Source organism: Miscanthus floridulus, chromosome 11 (assembly GCF_019320115.1).
Source record: "Miscanthus floridulus cultivar M001 chromosome 11, ASM1932011v1, whole genome shotgun sequence".
In the NCBI taxonomy this organism is placed as follows: Eukaryota; Viridiplantae; Streptophyta; class Magnoliopsida; order Poales; family Poaceae; genus Miscanthus; species Miscanthus floridulus.
Window position 1 is genome coordinate 87,668,186 of NC_089590.1, and position 15,942 is coordinate 87,684,127.

At 44.9% G+C, this 15,942-nt stretch overlaps 1 long non-coding RNA gene across 1 annotated transcript; it reads left to right on the forward strand.

Moving 5' to 3' along the window:
* The first annotated feature begins 13,363 nt into the window (after positions 1-13,363).
* Positions 13,364-14,318, forward strand: LOC136492745 (uncharacterized). The gene is made up of 3 exons (XR_010768175.1): positions 13,364-13,745; positions 13,830-14,024; positions 14,152-14,318. It is a non-coding gene; the product is annotated as an uncharacterized lncRNA (long non-coding RNA).
* The last annotated feature ends 1,624 nt before the right edge of the window (positions 14,319-15,942 follow it).

Sequence of the window (15,942 nt, forward strand, 5' to 3'; positions counted from 1 at the left end):
GATGTACCTGTGATGCGAACTTTTATGTAAGTTGTGATGGTGACCGCTAAACTTATTACGATCATGGCTGGGACACGAGTTGGTTTGAAATCCTTCGTGATTTCACGGACTACCGAGTTATACGGGCTTAAGTTTGTTCAATCGTCTGCTCTGGTGAATGATTTTCTTACTTAATTTCGTATAATTGGTCGGTTCTGTCACAGCTGGTATCAGAGCATGGTTTAGCGTGTTACTGTTCACAAGTGTATTTAAAACAAAAAGGCATTTGGAAAACATGATTTTTAAACTATAAAGTGTGCCAGTGATCATATCCTTTACACCCAGTTAAGGACTTTAGGTGGCTTAATTAAGTACTGACTGGGGTTCTTGCATCATATTTCTCTTTCGTCGCTCATACGGCATGCTATTGTATGAGTGCCACTTGTTTGAGTGGTAATGTATGGATCATTTGCCTCTACGCCTCGGTAAGTGTGAGTTGTGAGAGCATGATCGGATACACCGCCGATCTAGGGTGAATGCTTATATGATGCTGGAGTAATTACATGTTCTACGCATGTTTTACAAAGGTATCTCATGAATGGGTCTTCCGTCTGTTGAGGCGATGCCGTCAGTAGGGCGATGGTTCGGGTAGTTACTACCGTTGTACATGTATCTGGGGATTCGTGTAGAGCATGTAGATAAAACTTTACTGCTTTTATGCATTCATTGGAAATTTGGGCTGAAATGAATCTTCTGCAGGTACATAACAACGCTATCGTGTAGAACGTATTAGCTACGTATTGAGAGATCATTGTATGCCACCGAATTCGTCGTTAGAAATTATTTATTTCCTAAGTTTGTGAGAACGTACGACACGTACATACATCATGTTACTTGTGCATCTCATTCATCTCATGCATTCCTCCCCTTATAAATTGATTATCTCATTTTGATAAAAGTTGTATCACCAAAAATATGTTTCCCCGAGGTAATAAAAGAACTTTTGCTACAGATGGCCTGCACGAAGTAGACCGCCCATAAGTCCACCGGAGGAAGAGCACCTCGACGTCCATTGGCCCTAAGGGAGCACTGCACCACGGACACCTTCTTGAGCGAGTTTGGCATGCCGACTTTGCTTTGGAGAGTGCTCCATGATGTGGGGTACCCAGAGGGTCAAGAGCCGGTGTACTCTTGGAATGAGAGCCAGTTAGCAGAGGATGGACTCGCGATGGTGGAGATCACGGTTCCCGCTCTCGGTGATGCTCCAGATTGGGATGGTTGGCATTTGGAGTTTGAGGGTCGCACTCCAGCTGAGGGTGCAGAGGGAGCAGCCTTCCGTGTTATCAAGGACATCATGAGCAGATTTCCTAGTGAGCTTGCAGCAGCTCTGGCTGGTACTTTTCCTAGGGATAATCCTCATGATGCCATTTGGATTCAGCCTCAGGGAAGCGCATTGGTCAGAGGTCCAGCTGAAGGACAGGCTAGCGACAACCAGGCAATGAGTGCTATGTTCACCGCCATCAGAGCATATGAGGGTCTCAAGAGTACCTACTGGACTTTGACTGGCTTGCGTAGTGAGGATAAGCTCAAAGGGAGGAAGCAGAAGAAGAGACAGGCACATGCTATAGCTAGCTTGCAGGAGCAGTTAGCTGATATGAACTTACAGCGAGATCAGGTGGTTGAGAGAGGTGATAGAGCTATGCAGCGGGTGCATGCGTTGACTCAAGCCAACAATAATGCAGACCGCATGATTGGACAGTTGGTTTAGGAAAGGAATGAAGCCTGGAACGCAAGAAACCTTTTGCTGCAGAGGGTCAATGAGCTAGAGGAATACAACGGCTACTTGCACGAGGAGTTTCACGCGCTCTACAATGGGGTTGGCCCATATGCTCCACCGAACGCCGCTGGCATGGACATCGACGATGACAACCAGGATGAGCCTGCAGTTTCACCTGGAGGCGATGGTGACGTCTCCGATCTTGATGATGGCCTCGAGGAGTAGGCTAGTTGCCTTGCGCTAGTATCTAGGTCTCGTCGTGATGGCATTTCTTTTGTTGGCACATAATCTATCGTATGTTGCTTCGAACGTATGAGACTTGGCATGTGGTTGGAACTTGATTTTTGAATGCGATATCTGAACGCATAAAAAGTCCAGTGTATGTATGCTGGCAATGTGATTGTATGGACGCGATGTTTGCCGTTGAAGCAATTCGATTAAGTGCTGTTGTTTTAATTGGGATGTGATGGTTGTGCCTCTGTTTTATTGTATGAGTTTATTCTCTCTAGTAAATTCAGTACGGCATAAATTTTTCCTTCACTCGCAATTATTACAGCTTCACTCAATCGTTACTTGTTGCTGAAATATGCAGATGACAAACACTCGCCGAACCACGTATGAGGCCGCTGAGTCCGGTGCCAATGGTGCGGGGACCGGTGGTGGTGGTGGTGGTGGAAACCACGGCAACAACAATGAACCTCCCCATGAACCGCATTTGCCACCTCCTCCCCCGTTTACCCCCGAGATGTTCCTCGCACAGCTGCTCGGGAGTCAGCGCAACGCGGAACAATCCCAGAAGAACATGGAGGATCTTCTTCGAACCATCGCCAACAACGTTCAACGTGGTAACAATCAAGGTGGTGGCATGGGAGTGAACCAATATAGTAGCTTCAAAGATTTCATGGACACCAGGCCGCCAGTATTCAAGGAAGTAACAGAGCCACTCGATGCTGAGGAATGGATCTACACGATGGAAGATAAATTCCGTGTGTTGAGGATGACGGAGGTTCTAAAAACGGAGTATGCTGCACTTCAATTGCAAGGACCGGTGGGAATGTGGTGGAAGCACCATAGCACTACCTTCCCTCCAAATGCTCAGATTTCTTGGAGAGAGTTTGCTGAGGCCTTCCGTGGAGCCTATATTCCACCAGGGCTGATCGAGATAAAGTTGGGAGAGTTTCTGGCGTTGAACCAGGGCACTAAGACCGTGACGCAATACCTGCATGCCTTCAACAACTTGTGTCGCTATGCTCCCGACATGGTTGACACGGATGCTAAAAGAATAGCCAGTTTTAAGAGGGGTCTCAATCCAAAAATGATGAAGCATGTTGGTACCAACAACCGCGTCAGATTCAATGACTTCATCAGCGACTGTCTGAAGTAGGAGAAGAATAACAACGCCAGCACCGCAGCCAAGACACGCAAGAGAGCCTTTGAGGGTGGGCCATCTCAAGCTAGAGCCCCTATGGGAGGTCGTCCCCCATATCGCCCATCGGCACCTGGCGTTAGGTTTCGGCCACCTCGGCCAAAAAGTCAGAATTTTCGTGGACCTCAAAAGCCATACAAGGTGGCAGTACAGCCCAACAAAGGAGCCGCAACTACGGTACAAGGCAGTTCCAAGGGAGCTGTGGGATCTGCCGAGACAGTGAGAGGACCCTGTTATAACTGTGATCAGCCCGGTCATTTCTCGAGGTTTTGTCCATACCCACCCAAGAAAAAGCAGCAGACTTATAATGCTAGAGTGCATAGTACGACAGTGGATGAAATTCTAGAGGGAGAGCCCGTCACTGCTGGTAAGTTTCCTGTCAACGAAAACCCTGTAGTTGTTCTATTTGATTATGGATCATCGCATTCTTTTATGAGTCAAGCATTTGCACAGAAACATGGACAATGATGCACAGAATTGGGTTATGGGTACCGTTTAAGCTTAGTAGGGGCTGATGTTTTGACCAATCAGATGGTTCGAGGGGCAACCCTTGAATTAGGTAGCAGGAAGTTCCGAATGAACTTGATAGTTATGCCTGGGTTAGTCTTGGATGTCATTATAGGGATGAATTGGATGAAGGATTGGAGAGCAGTCATAGATACTGGAAGTCGAGTACTTACCCTTAAGGATCCCCTGGGTGAGGGTACTTTCCAAGTACCATTGCCTCGGAGAACAGACCTAATAAGTGTTACCTGTGCTACGACAGTCATTTCTATTCATTAGATTCCGGTAGTGTGTGAATTCCCGGACGTATTCCCAGATGAGCTACCTGGTCTTCCGCCAGATAGGGAGATTGAGTTTGGAATTGAGCTAGTCCCTGGAATAGCTCCGATTTCAAGGAGACCCTATCGGATGCCTCCAGATGAGTTAGCTGAGCTGAAGAAGCAATTAGAAGATTTGTCAAAAAAGGGGTTTATTCGGCCAAGCAAGTCTGAATGGGGATGTCCCGCTTTGTTTATGAAAAAGAAGAAAGAGGGCACATTGAGAATGTGCGTAGATTATAGGCCACTCAATGCTGTGACCATTAAGAATAAATACCCCTTGCCATATATTGATGTTCTGTTTGACCAATTATCCAAGGCCAAGGTGTTCTTAAAAATAGATTTGAGATCCGATTATTATCAGATTAAGATTAGGCCACAGGATATACCGAAAACTGCATTTTCCACCAGATACGGGTTGTATGAGTATCTTGTCATGTCTTTTGGCTTGACAAATGCTCCTGCATACTTTATGTTTTTGATGAATACAGTTTTCATGCCAGAATTGGATAAGTTTGTGGTAGTGTTCATCGATGACATTCTGGTGTACTCCGAGAATGAGAAAGATCACGAAGAGCATCTAAGAACTATCTTGACCAGACTTAGAGACCATCAATTGTATGCTAAGTTTAGCAAATGCGAATTCTGGTTGAAGGAAGTTCCTTTCCTTGGTCACATTCTGTCAGAGAATGGAGTTTCAGTCGATCCAAGTAAGGTGCAAGAAGTTATGAATTAGAAAGCACCGACCACAGTTCCTGAGATTAGAAGTTTCTTAGGACTAGCGGGTTATTATCGTCGCTTTATACCAGATTTCTCGAAGATCGCCAAACCGATGACAAGCCTCCTACAGAAGGATCATAAGTTTGTGTGGACAGAAGAGTGTGAAGCAGCTTTCCACACTTTGCGGAAACTATTGACCACTGCTCCTGTTCTAACACAACCAGATATTGAGAAACCATTTGATGTGTTTTGTGACGCATCAAAGACTGGATTGGGTTGTGTTCTTATGCAAGAAAGGAGAGTCATAGCGTATGCATCACGATAATTGAGAAAGCACAAAGTCAACTATCCAACACATGATCTTGAACTTGCTGCAGTTGTGCGCGCCCTAAAAATTTGGAGACATTATCTACTTGGTAATGTGTGCAATATTTTCACGGATCACAAGAGTCTTAAGTATATCTTTACCCAACCAGAGCTAAACATGAGACAGCGCAGATGGTTGGAATTGATAAAGGATTACAACTTGAATGTGCAATATCATCCTGGTAAAGCCAATGTAGTGGCAGATGCTTTGAGCAGAAAGTCACATTATTTAAATGTGCAGCCATTACTTGAAGATGGGTTCAATCTAATGCATCCTACTGTGTTACATAGTATTCAGATTAGTTGCTCTTTGGAAAGTAAGATAATAGAAGGCCAGAAAACCGACAAGGGAATATTTCATATCAAAGAGAAAATAAAAGAAAAGCCGTCTCAACACTTTAAAGTGGATGAACAGGGCGTGTTGTGGTTTGACAACCGTCTTGTGGTTCCCAAGGATCGAGAGCTTAGGAATAAGCTCATGGATGAAGCTCACTTTTCTAAGCTATCTATCCATCCCGGAAGTAGTAAGATGTATCAAGAACTAAGATCTCGCTATTGGTGGACCAAAATGAAGAAAGAAATTATAGCATATGTTGTCAGATATGACACATGTTGTCGAGTGAAAGCAATTCACATGAAACCTGCCGGTATGTTGCAACCCTTATCAGTCCCTAGTTGGAAGTGGGACGATATAAGTATGGATTTTATCACGGGTTTGCCCACTACTCAAAAAGGACATGATTCGATTTGGGTAATTGTGGATCGTCTTACCAAGACCGCTCATTTCTTGCCTATCAAAACAGATTATCGACCACCTCAATATGCTGAGAGGTATATCGTAGAGGTTGTGAGGTTGCATGGTATACCAAAGACCATAGTATCTGATAGAGGCTCGCAGTTCACGGCTCATTTTTGGGAACATTTACACAAAGGCTTGGGAACTAGTTTGATTCGCAGTACCGCTTATCATCCTCAGATAGATGGTCAGACTGAACGAGTAAATGCTGTTTTGGAGGATATGTTAAGAGCCTATGTATTGTCTTCCAAGGGATCATGGGAGTCATGGTTACCGTTAGCTGAGTTCTCTTATAATAATAGTTATCAAGAAAGCATCAAGATGGCCCCATTCGAAGCTTTATATGGCAGAAAATGTAGAACACCATTGAATTGGATCGAGCCTGGTGATAGAAGGTATTACGGCATTGACTTTGTAGAAGAAGCCGAGAAGAAAGTTCATATTATTCAGCAGAATATGAAAGCTGCTCAATCACGTCAGAAAAGCTATGCAGACAAAAGAAGGAGACCTCTTATGTTTGAAGTTGGTGACTATGTTTATCTGAAAGTCACGCCAATGAAGAAGAAAAGGTTTGGAATCCGAAGAAAGCTTGCCGCAAGATTCGTAGGACCATACAAGATCTTAGAATGAAGAGGTCCGGTAGCTTACAAGTTAGAGTTACCTGAGACAATGAGTACCGTTTTCCCAGTTTTCCATGTATCACATCTCAAGAAATGTTTGCGTGTTCTAGAGGAAAGAATAGAACCTCGAGGTATTCAACTCAAATCAGATTTGGTGTATCGTGAGCAACCAGTCTGGGTGTTAGACACTAAAGAACGTGCTACTCGGAATAGTGTGGTGAAAACATACAAGATACAGTGGGATCATCATGATGAGGGAGATGCAACTTGGGAAACAGGAGAGTATCTACAAAAAGCTTATGAAGAATTTTATAACAAATGGTTCGTAACCCAAATCTCGGGACGAGATTTTTATAAGGGGGGAGGGCTATAACACCCCGGTGTTATGCCTACATTTAGGCACTGCAAATCACGCATATCATGCATCATCAAGCATCCAAATCATACATGCTTAATCATGTGAATAACAAGTGAAACACTGCTTCGAAACATCTGAAACATGTTGTGAAACCAGAATGTTGCATGCCTTTGTTAGAATTGTTTTGCCCTGATTTTGTTTGCTAGGTTAGTAGAACTTGTTTGGTTATGATTGTAAATCATCTAGAATTGTTTATCACAATTTTTGGAGCAAGGTTTGTATTTGAATTATTGTCAAATTTTGCTTTAAAAATAATTCTCCAAACATTAGGGTTCAAGTCAAAATTTACTTTAATTTTATAATTCAAAATCTATAATGAATTGGACATTGGTATTAAAATCAAAGTTGTAGAGGATAAAATTTTGAGCAACTTTTATTTTTGGCCCAAAGTTTGAAACTGCTTTGATTTAGTCCAAAAATTCGTTTGAATGAAAAAGGAATTCAAATTAATTTGAAAAATCTTGTTTTTACCTTCGTGGGCCTTGCGCCTCATTTTCGGCCCAGCCACACCGGCGGCCCGGCCTACCTTCGTGCCGCGCCTTGCTCCCGCAGCCGCTTCACCGGCCCAGGCCCACGCCGCGCCTGCCGCTCGCCCGCACTCGCGCGCCCGTCGCTGCGCCACGCCGTGACCGTGGCAGAGAAATTCCGCCGCGTGGCGACCACACGCCAGCGTCGCCCGCCGCGCGGCAGCCGCGGCCTGACACTGCGCCCACGCGCCCGCCTTCACCTGCTGGTGCCCGCGCGCTCGCTCACTCCCGCCCGCGTTTCCTCTCCTCCTCTCCAGAGCCGAGAGCTCGAGCTCTGCCGCTCGCCGCGCCCGCAGCTCCGCCGGCGTCGAGCTCCCGCACCACCGCGCCATTCCCCGATTGCTCATGCCCACAACTCCGCCTCGCCTTCCCTCGACTCACGCTCGCGCTTGCGCCGCCTTCCGAGCCCAGGGTGAGCTTCCCCGCGCCTCACCACCGACGGCCATGGCGCCGCCGTGCTCGGCCGTCGTGGGACTCCCCCTTCCTCCCCTTCTCCACCCTGCTTAGCTGCCTGCTCGCATTCGCCAATGCCTCGCGAACCTCCTGCGCTCGCTTGCTTGTGCTGCCGTGGCCGGAGATGGCCGCCGGCCACTGGCCGAGCCGCGCCGCCGCGCCAGCGCGCGTGCCGGCGGGGCCCTCTGCCTCAGCCGGCCAGGCCGAGCCAGGCCATGGGCTGACGCCCTGTTGGGCCATCTCCCCCTCCCTCGCGCTCGGGCCACGCAGGCCGGTTGTGGCCGTGGGCCAGTTCGTTTCCACGGGCTGGCCCAGTAACGTTTAAGTGATTTGATTTCCCTTTATTCTTTATTATTTGAAATCTAAAAGGGTTTGAAAAATGTTTGGGTGATCAAACTTGCTCCAAATTTGTTGAAACAAACTTTTCTAGGTTTCTTATCATCAGATCTACTGGGAAAAAATTGTGCATGTCATTTTTGAAATACTCTTCTGTAGGGTTTTATTTAATCATGGATATTGCTGATAACTTGAAAAATGTGTAGAAAAATCTATAGTCTTCAGAAAAATATGATTCCAAGTTTGTTAATCTTATTATGTCATGTACTTCCTAGGAAAAATATGTTTCATGCATGTGCTGTGGGAAAATTTTGAGGTGTAGTTCAAGTACTTTTAATGGCTGAGTTTTGTTATTTTTGCTAGAGAACAAATTTTGTATAAAACATGCATGTGATAATTTTTGTACAGTCATTGTATGCTATGAAGAACCTAGGAAAAATATTAATTCTGTTGTTTGACACTTTTCACAGTTCAAAGTATTTTTATGTACAAAATCATGTCATAGTTTGTGATTTTTGTGTAGGCTAATTCACACATTCAAACACCATGAAAATCTGATGGTAGTCTAATTAGAATAGTGACATGCTACTATAATTTTCTCAGATTTTTATAAGCACCAGAAATATAGATTGTTGTTGTAGCCCTAATTTAAAAGGAATTAAAAATAATCATCTTTAATACAAGATTAGTTAATAATAATATCTTTGGTGTATCTTTGAGGCATTTCATAAAATATGTTGACTTAACATATTAGTAGTAGAAGAGAATGCAGTAGATGACATGTGCTTGTAGTATAATTTCTTGGATGATGTTGACTACCTTGCATTTAAACATATCCATTGCATTCATCTCCTTCGATGCACCGTTTGCATAATCACTTACGCGCATTGCATCATATAGGATCGCAAACCGAGAACCCAGTCGTCATACCCGAGGAGCCCGAGGAGCAGCTCGAGGTGCAGCAGCAGGAAGTGCCAGAAGCCGACGAGGAGGACATTGAGGAACTTCCGGAGTGCCCTGATCACCGCCCGAGCTCCTTCGAGAGAGGCAAGCCTCGGAGCATTTTTCTCCTGGTTTGCGATTATTTAATTAAATGCTTTACTTTAATTGATGCATTACGTTCAGGAGTTGTTTGCAACCGTTGCTGCATTATACCTTGTCTACCTTTGTTATACTATATCCTTGTTACCCTGGTATCCGCAGTCGAGTCAATGCTTAGCTGGCTTAGACCGGTAGAAGTCAGGTGATTTCCTGTCACCTGCGAGCTATAGGTGGTTACCTGGATCTGCTTGGATGACTATGAAGTCATGGTATAACTAAGTGTTAAATGAAGTTGAGACCAGACGGAGACTTGCAGAGGTTTGGACTGTAGTGTTTTCCGTCTGTGTTGATTAAGGACCGACCGTTGTTGGGCCTCAAGTCATGTTGAACGCATGCCTTACATTTAGCTGGCCGGATAAAGTACCTTTCGACCGCGAAGCTAGGAGATTTTTTCAGGCCGAGTAGATTGCCCGCAACGCACTGTGCCGGAGCAGGTGTGGTAGGACATGGGGGCAGGATGATAAGACCAAAGTGCAGTCGGTCAGCCCCCGGGTACATGTGGTTCCTGGCAAACTCGAGATTCCTGGAAAGTTGACTCGGTGATCAATATCTCACTTTAGCGGGTGAGTGAGGTTTGTGTAAGGAATAAATCACCAGCTGGTTAGGTATCGATTCGAATCGCCATCGCTCCTGGATAGTGAGCACTTGACTTGAGTTACTTCATCGTAGTAAATGTTTATGGAACACTTGGACAGTTATAATGAATATGGTAGTATGGAAGTTATTTAATGATCGTTGGTTATCATTATCTGCTTAATCACATGTTTACTCTAGTATAGGTGCAAATCTAGTCGACAGGTTAATAATAATTAACTTGGCAAAAATGCTTTTCTAAAGGTTCTCGAAATGCTAAAAATGCTTCTTTTTGCAAATGAGTCAGCTACCCTACTATAAAGCCCTTCATAATCCTTGGTGTCATTTATTTTTGGTTATGTCGGGTAAGTCTAGCTGAGTACCTTCTCGTACTCAGGGTTTTATTCTCACTTGTTGCAGATGGGCAGATGTATTACGGCTACTATATCAACTGCCTTTATCCTACGATGGGTGATGCTTAGGACCATGGGCATGGTCATTCCTTATGTCTCATCTGATGCTTTTGTTAGAGATGATCATTCGCTGGCACTATATTTAAACTCCACGTGAGTGTGTGTGGTTTGAACAAATGACTTCCGCTACTTTTATTCGAACTGGTTTGTAATAACTATGTTTAAACTCTGATGTACCTGTGATGCGAACTTTTATGTAAGTTGTGATGGTGACCGCTAAACTTATTACGATCATGGCTGGGACACGAGTTGGTTTGAAATCCTTCGTGATTTCACGGACTACCGGGTTATACGGGCTTAAGTTTGTTCAATCGTCTGCTCTGGTGGATGATTTTCTTACTTAATTTCATATAATTGGTCGGTTCTGTCACAGCCATCGTGCCGTTGATTTTCTTGTAGGTTTTGGAAACCTCACCGTGCAGGGGAGGTGCTGCCAAAATTTTGTATTGATAGTTTTATGTTTCTTTTTTTGTAGAGAAGAGCCCGTCGGAGCGGAGCCGGAGTACCTCGGCGACCCTGATCGCCTTCCTCGCCGCTACGGGTTTGCCTACACCGCGTTGCCTCGCCACTGCACCGACCCACCATGGCCCCGCTAGCCTGACTTCACCGCCACCCTAGGTATAACCCCTCTTTCCATATCATGGTCGTAGATCACGTAACCCAGTTAGGCGTCTCCCGTTCGAAAGAGATACGGTTAGAAATATGCAGATATTTCCATATCTAAAATCATATCTGTTTTGAATTGTCCATGTTTTTAGACAGCCCACGGATGCGTAGGTGGGTTAGTTTCCATGGTCTGCTCCGATCCGAGACAGAGTTTTGGCATCATCTCCCTGTTGTTCTTCGGATACACACTCTCCCTGGCAGGACATGTATTTGGAGAACAACGGAGAGGTGCTGCCAAAATTCTGTCTCGGATGGGAGTAGAGCATGGAAACTAACCCCACATACGCATCCTCGCGTGGGATTAGGACCTATCCTCACCTATTAGATAGTAGGAACGTCGTGTAGATGTAATTGATGTTTATATTACTCGTCGCTATATATATTAGAGGATGGAGGACCGTGAGTGGATGTACACGGGCCGTGCAAGTTAGGGTCAGGTCACCAATGAATGGATCGATAAGACCGATGCTTTCTTGGAACAAGCATTTGGCGTGACATATTCTAATCTTGGGCTAGTCGAAATTCGACATGATTCCATCTTACTAGGAGACGATGTCTATATTATGGCCCAACAGGCCACGTAAGTTTATTATCTTCCATATGTGTGTCAAACCATAAGGCATCTTAGGGGTTGGGATATTGTGCACAGGGTATCGCCACACGGTAAAGTGCCTGTCCCAAATGATGAAGATTATAACTTAGACCCAAACACATATGACGGAGAGTTCTTTCAAGAAGAGGGACTAGAAGGGAGGTTTGAGATAGACTTAACCGAAATGATCGAAATGGAAGTAGACAATGAAACGGTTATTGAAGAGGACGCTGGAGATGAGGTGCAAAATGTGAATGACTTATAAATGCTTGAGCGATTACATTTAGACAATGACAATAACAAAATTGCTCATTCGGATAGTGTTGATTATTTCGACATGATTGATAGTGATGATGAGACTTATGATCCAGCTAATCCCGATCATGAAGATTATTTCTAATACATGTAATACTATGTTATTTTGGAATTACATTTTGTTTATTTTGTATCTATTTCTAAGTACTTCTTGTTTATTTGTGCTTATTGGTTTACTCTTTTTAATTGCAAGTGATTGAACAAAGATGCTGGGCAGTGGGATGAGGAAGCTAACGTCCTTGTACCGAAGGACAAGGACTGCTGCACCGAGGGAGAGTAGGAGGAGGAGTAGCCATAGGAGGGAGTCGTCGCCTGCTACCCCATCACGTGAGGAGGAGGAGGAGCAGGTGCCCTAGGAGGATGTCGAGGAGGCGCAGGAGGATGTGCAGGAGGACGATGAGGAGGCGCAGGAGGATGCGTAGGAGGACGACGAGGACGAGGTGACAACGGGGGGTTCTGCTTCCTCTAGTTCATCGAGCGTCTACTTGCGAGGTCCCACGAGCCTCTCTCAGCGACCGATACCTCATGAGAGATGCCCACTGATTCGACCCGAGGTGGAAAAGTAAGTAACTTTAGGTGTTATCACTACTTTATATGATATGTTGAAAATCAAAATAGAAATTAATATTTTTTTCTTAATCACTTGGGCAGGAACAGGACGATTGTGGCGAGTGGAGGTGGTCACACACGCCAAGTCAATGGCATCCTCGGTCTTCTGTGCACGGAGCACTTCCCTGGCCTGGTTGAGTACGTCGGAGTGACGGGGCCGGCCTACTCGTTTGACCACTACGCCGCCGCCCCCCATGCTGTAGATCGGGCCCGCAGGGTATTCAACTACAAGGTGGAGCGGGTGAAGCAAGAGCTATGGGTAAGTCTTCCTCGCACTACATTGCTCAATACATTCTTGAAATAATGAATGCTGTAAAAAACTTGTCATGGACATGCATTATGAGGCGCGTATCCAGGCCGTCGTAACTTACCACAAGACCGTCCTTGGAACGAAGCTCACCAAAAGGGACGCAAGATCCATGATGCTGACCCGGGACTAGTACCTGTAGGTAAATACAGAACATTAATACTAATTCCTTTTGAGATTAAGTAGGCTTAATTCTATCTTCTGATATGTCATGTACTTGATGGCCTATAGATGATTCCTTATTGGTGCGCCACGCATCCCCAGTGCTGGGAATAGATGGTGGACAGGTGGTGCTCACGCGAGTGGGAGGAGACACACAACTTGTGTCGGAAGCAGCGTTTGATGATGTCAGGTGTAGCACACCATCAAGGCAGCCGCAACCTTAGCGGATATGCAGAAACATGGGTACGCAAATTCATTTTTTTTATTCTAACGCTCAATTCTACATGATTTCTAATCATCTTGCATTTTTTCTCGCATTCGGCGTCACATGGTGGCTAGCCTTGCTCCATCTTCAAGGCATTTACTATGGCCCACAAGGGCAAGGCGACGTCCGACGTCGACTACAACCCAGAGGACAGGCCCGAGGCGTACAACAATGCGACCGTACACAGCCACCTTAGTGAGTACACATCGATGGCAAGGGAGGTCCATGGGTCAAAGTACAATCCGAGCACCGAGGACCTTGATGGAGAAGTCATCATGAGGGTGGGAGGAGGCAAGAAGCATGGGCGGTACTAGATTGGCGATGGCGCAATCGACTCGATCACTACTCCCAATCTCTCCCAGATTCGAGCAAGCAGCATGAGCAAGAGCCCGGCCATATGACCTCGGTAGGACACTTCACACCACCATGTGGAGGCACTCAAGGTTATTCCTGGTTTATTCGTCGTTCATTGGTTTTTTCATACCTTTCCTTTGCATTATTGTAACATTGGGGTGAATATATTATAGGCCCAGCTAGAACAAGAGATGAGGATACATGAGCAGATGCAGGCGAAGATGGAGAGGGTGGAGACCGAGCGAGAGGTTGAGCAGCGGAGGATGGCGGAGATTCTTCAGTACATGCAAAGTCTTGGTGCCGCTATGGGTGTAGCTCCGCCACCTTCGCTATTCGCTCCACCTCCACCTCCTCGCTATTATACTCCTGTGAGTATAAATGTTTTAGTTTGTATGTTCATGCTTACGGTCAAACCTAGTGGAGTATGAAAGTTTTATTCATGTATGATATATATTTATCTTGTCTCACACATGCAATCTCTTCTCCTTTGTGCAGAATCAATCGGCGGCATCGAACGATGCTCATGCTTCAACGAATCCTTCACCAAATCAGTGATGATACTTGTGATTGTTAATGATACTTCTATTTGCAATTGTGGTTGACAATGATGGAGCACTTAGATTGCTTGTGAACTTATTTGTGATATATTGTGAGACATGTGATGTTTGTGATATATATGTGACGTTTGTGATATATATGTCGTGTTGGTGATATATATGTGATGTTGATGATATATATGTGATGTTGGTGATGTTTGTTATATATATCTTCTGTTTGTTTGGATGGGATGTAAAAAATAAATAAAAAAGACTGTTTTTAGTCACTTTGCCGAGTGCAATGGCCATGACACTCGGCAAAGTGACCATATGGGAACTATCTAGGAACATGCTTTGCCGAGTGCAATGGCCATTGCACTCGGCAAACATCACAGATTTGCCGAGTGCCACGGGCCAGGCACTCGGCAAAAGGTCGCTACTTTGTCGAGTGTCTTATCGGCGACACTCGGCAAAGTGGCCACCTTTGCCGAGTGTCTAAGTCCACGACGCTCGGCAAAGTGGGTACCTTTGCGGAGTGCTTGACCTTGACACTCGGCAAAGCCGCCGTCATAGTGGCGCTCGCCGTCACGGCCACTTTTCTTTGCCGAGTGTCGGATTGGCACTCGGCAAAGCCTTTGCCGTGTGCCCGATAAAGTGCACTCGGCAAAGAGGTCTTTGCCGATAAACTGTTTACCGAGCGCCCTTTGCCGAGTGTATATCGGCCTTTGCCGAGTGCCTCAGGCACTCGGCAAAGAAGCCGCCTCCGGTAGTGTTTAGTTGTGATGTGTTTATTGTTCATTTTGTTAATACTGTACCTATACATGTCATATGTAGAACTCTTTAGTAGAGAAAAGTTTTGTTTGTACATTGGCCGTTTATGTATCTATTGGATGCCGCAATGCAGGAAATTAGTTTCCTCTGTTGTCATCCTACATATTTTTGTTCATAACCGAGGCTTGTTTCTGTAGCATATGTGATTAATAGCTCTATTGTATTAGTTTAGGTGCAGCTTTTGTGGATCGGAGTAATCATTATATCTTTTTCGAAGATATATTGCCCAGGCTACTTATACTAATCTCTCACATGTCAATTCACAGTCTGTATGATTTGACTTCGTCATGTTAAATGAGTTAATCACATACATCTCTGTCCATTTCAGATGCAGATCTTCGTGAAGACCCTCACCGACGAGACTATAACCTTGGAGGTCGAGTCCTCTGACACTATCGACAATGTCAAGGCGAAGATCTAGGACAAGGAGGGCATCCCTTCTGACCAGCAGCGCCTTATCTTTGCTGGCAAGCAGCTTGAGGATGGCCGCACCCTTGCTGATTATAACATCCAAAAGGAGTCCACCCTCCACCTTGTCCTCCGCCTTCGTGGTGGTCAATGAGCTTTTGCTGCAAGCTTAGAGGCATTTGTGTCATGTTAAGTGTGGTCGAGTTCCAGAATTCCAGTTAAGCTGAATAAGTATACTACTCCCTCCGTTTAAAATTATATTTTGTTTGACTTTTTTTTACCTCAAGTTTGACCATTCATTTTATTCAAAAAAATTATGCAAACATAGTCAAATTTAAGTCATTCTTGAAGAACTTTTGTTAATAAAGCAAGCCACAACAAAAGAAGTGATATTTAGCACAAATTTTTGAATAAGACGAGTGGTCAAATTTAAGGTCAAAAAAGTCAAACGAACTATCATTTGGAACGGATTTAGTATATGTCATCGTGCTAGTATCAGTATGTGTGGAGG